This window comes from Sciurus carolinensis, chromosome 2, assembly GCF_902686445.1.
Source record: "Sciurus carolinensis chromosome 2, mSciCar1.2, whole genome shotgun sequence".
NCBI lineage: Eukaryota > Metazoa > Chordata > Mammalia > Rodentia > Sciuridae > Sciurus > Sciurus carolinensis.
This window is the reverse complement of record NC_062214.1, coordinates 8,941,511-8,945,257: the sequence shown is the minus strand read 5'-3', so window position 1 is coordinate 8,945,257 and position 3,747 is coordinate 8,941,511. Positions and strand designations below refer to the sequence as shown.

The window sequence follows — 3,747 nt, the reverse complement described above, 5'->3', positions numbered from 1 at the left end:
GAGAGTTAGATTGCTACCAAAGTGAGAGGAAATCAATGGGACGACTTTGGAGACCCGTTTCAATCTGTTGTTGACATTGTTTTCTGGTAGTAATTTTCTCAAAATGTTAACAGTATTGAGTTTGCCTATTGATTCTATTATTTTTGACCTTGCATTAGTGTGGCCTAATCTTACATGCTGTAAGATTTCCTTTCACAGCTAAAATTATTGTATGACTCTGGAGGAAACCTCCAATCAGGTCGGACACCCCCCCATCCCTGATTTGATGAGTGTATAAGCGGAAATAATGAGTTATGTTGACTTCCAATACACTTTCATGTTGTTTACATTTTATTAAATAGTTTAAGCAGGGCTATCCTATAAATGATCAACATATTGACGGAAACACTCAGGCCTAGATGGATTGAAGGACACAGACAGCCAACCAGATTGGTCAGCTTGAATTTGAGTCAATAGCATAAATATATATTTGGCTGAAAAATCGAAACCAACTTCATATTCATTATTTTGAAAACCCTGCTAAATAAATAGCTCCAAAATGTCCCAAGGGAAGACACATATTCTACTTACCCAGTAATCACCCCAGCCAGGCTCTCGCCAAAAGCCACCGAAGCTTCCTGATTTCAGCAAAATGGAAGACAGTTTATGAGGACCCGGTGAATGAGAAACCCAGAGCTCTTCGATGGTTTTCCTGAGAATAGATTTCTTGTTGGCTCTAGGTCAGGGAAACTTGGCAGCTCTACCTTCAAAGGGCATAAGAAGGGTAGTCACAACCTGTCTTAGGTCCCGTCTGTTCCCTGCCTTTCTCCTCCCTCCCATCTCTGTTGGAGGTCAAACCACCTGCACACCATGCCTTGGACCTCGCCCCTTGCTTTAGATGCCATAGTCGCTCAGTTTGCAGGCAAAGAAATTTCAGGATTTACTGGCATGGTACTAATGGGTTTGCCCACAAATACTTAGAAGACTATTGCTGGAGGAGTTAATTTGCCTCTTAATGATTTAATTATATGCTACAGTTCTGCTGTTCAAGAATAACAATGTTCCTTGCTTTCCTGCAAGGCTGGGAATGCTGATTTGGGACACTTTTGGAGAAGAATGTCATCGCCTCGCCTTTATAGGGGAGGGGAATTGAGTCACTAAGGAAGAGAGGAACATTTTTCCCAGGCCACAAATAAACCATTCCCATTCATCTGTAATGGACCTACGGGGACCTGTCAGGATAATAGTAATGAACATTATAAAATGTACTCTGATTTTTATTTGCATTGTCTTGATTGATCTTGTGAAGTAACTTCAGTCTTAATTTTCATGTAAAGTCCACTGGGTTCACCTGCCTCGCCCAGTGCAGAGATGGAATGGATGAGCCAGGAATCCAGTGGAGGTCTTCTGACTCCCAGCCCTGACTTCTGTTTCTTTCCATGTGAACCCACCTTTCTGTGCCTTACAGGATCTGAGCTCCCAGGTCCTGTGAACGCGAGTGGCTGCAGTCACCCTTCAGATCAAAGTGGGTCTACAAATGGGACTCTGTACTTATTTTGTAGGGTAAATTGGAAGCAGGTCTTTGGATAAAATTGGGGGTTCAAGATGTTTTGGGATCAGCACCTATAAAAAGAAGGGGAAGAAGCAAGATTGGGCAGAGACAGAATTTGAACCAATATGCAGCCCTGATAGAGCTTTGGCCATCTCTGTGGGGACTTTTGGGGCAGGTCTTGCCCACTAGAGTCCTGCACTGGGTGGATGTGACTGGCTTCCTGCCCGGCCTCACTCTGCTCCCATGAGGGCATGGCCTGGCCCAGCTGGCATTTTGCAGTCAGGCAACCCTGCAGTCAAGGACAGACAGCTGGGGTGCTCATGTCAGCAGCACATTTGCTAAAATTGGAATAGTGCAGACAGGATGAGCACAGCCCCTGTGTAATGATGCACCCAAGTTTGTGAAGAATTCTGTATTTTTAAATCAATGGCAAGAAAATATACAGAAACCACATAAACACATGAAGATTGAACACAACTCTTTTGCACAAGGGAATGGATCATAGAAGAAATGAAAGGAGAAATTTACAATTTCCTGGAATCCAATGAAAATAGTGTACTACACACCAAAATCTCTGGGACATTGTGAAAGTGGTTCTAAGTGGTGTTTTATAGCCTTGAGTGCCTACATTAAAAAAGAAAGAAAGGAAACAATCTAATGCTGCATCTCAAAGACTGAGGAAAAGAGGAACAGACTAATTCCAAACCAGTAGAAGACAGGAAAAAATTAAGATCAAAGTTGAAATTGAAGACATAGAGAATAAAAAGGCAATAGAAGGTATCAATGTAACAAAGAGTTGGTTCTTTGAAAAGATAAACAAAACTGATAAATCCCTAGTTAAACTAACTAAAAGAAAGAAAAGACCCAAGTCAACAATATTTGAGATGGAAAAAGAGGTATCACCACAGACATTTCTGAAATCCATAAGATCTTTAGGGACTATTTTGAAAACTCATATTCCAATAAATTGGAAAACCTAGACAATATTGACAAATTTCCAGACACATATGACCTACCCAGACTGAACCAACAGGGTATAGAAAACCTAAGTAGACCAATGTCAAGCAAATAAGAGGGAAGCAGTAATTAAAAGTCATCCAACAAAGAAAGCCCAGAATCTGACGAATTCTCAACTGAGTTCTACTAGATCTTTAAAGAACTAATGCCAATGCTCCTCAAATTATTCCATGAAATTGAAAGGAAGAGAACACTCCTAAATTCATTCTATGAAGTTAGTATCACCCTGACATCAAAACCAGGTAAAAACACATCAAGGAAAGAAAACTACAGTCCAATACCCCTGAGAAGCATAGAAGCAAAAATTATTAGTAAAACAATCTACATTCAAAAACATGAAGAAGATTGACTGTACACCATGAGCAAGTTGGTTTTATCCCAGGGAGAAAAGGTTGACTCAACATATGCAAATCAATAAATGAAATTCATCATAAATAGAATTAAGACAAAGATGACATGATCATCTCAACAGATGTAGCAAAAGCCTTTGACAAAATTCAGCACAGTCATGTTAAAAACACTGAAGAAACTATATATAGAGGGAACTTAACCTCAACATTATCATGATTATTTACAACAAACCCAAAGCAACATCATGCTGAATGGAGAAAATTGAAAGCATTTCCTCTAGAACCAGGGACACAACAAGGATGCCCTCTCTCACCACTCCTATTCAATACAGTTCTTCAAACTCTAACTAGAGCAATCAGACAAGAGAAGGACATTAAGAGGATACAAATAGGAAAATAAGACAAATTATCTCTGTATGCTGATGACATGACCCTACACATAGAAAACTCAAAAGCTCCAACAGAACACTTCTAGAGCTGATAAACAAATTCAACAAGATCAGTGTACAAAAATCAATAGCTGTCCTATACTCCAATAATGATTTTGCTGAGAAAGAAATCAAGAAAATGATTCCATTCACTGTAAAAACAAAACAAACAAATAAAAAACCCTGAGAATAAATCTAACTAAGGAAGTGAAAGATCTCTATAGCAAAAATTATAGAATACTGAAGAAAGAAATTGAAGACCTTTAAAGATGAAAAAGACTGCCCAGGTTCTTGGATAGGCAGGATTAATATTGTCAAAAGGACCATACTACCAGAAGTAATCTGCAGATTCAATGTGATCCCCATCAAAATATCAATGACATTCTTCACGGCACTACAAAAAATAGTCCTAAAATCCATA

The 3,747-nt window shown here is 39.2% G+C and overlaps 1 non-coding gene across 1 annotated transcript; it reads left to right on the top strand.

Annotated features, from left to right (window-relative positions):
• The first annotated feature begins 1,845 nt into the window (after positions 1-1,845).
• Positions 1,846-1,951, top strand: LOC124978399 (U6 spliceosomal RNA). Its single transcript, XR_007107427.1, has one exon. It is a non-coding gene; the product is annotated as a U6 spliceosomal RNA (small nuclear RNA).
• The last annotated feature ends 1,796 nt before the right edge of the window (positions 1,952-3,747 follow it).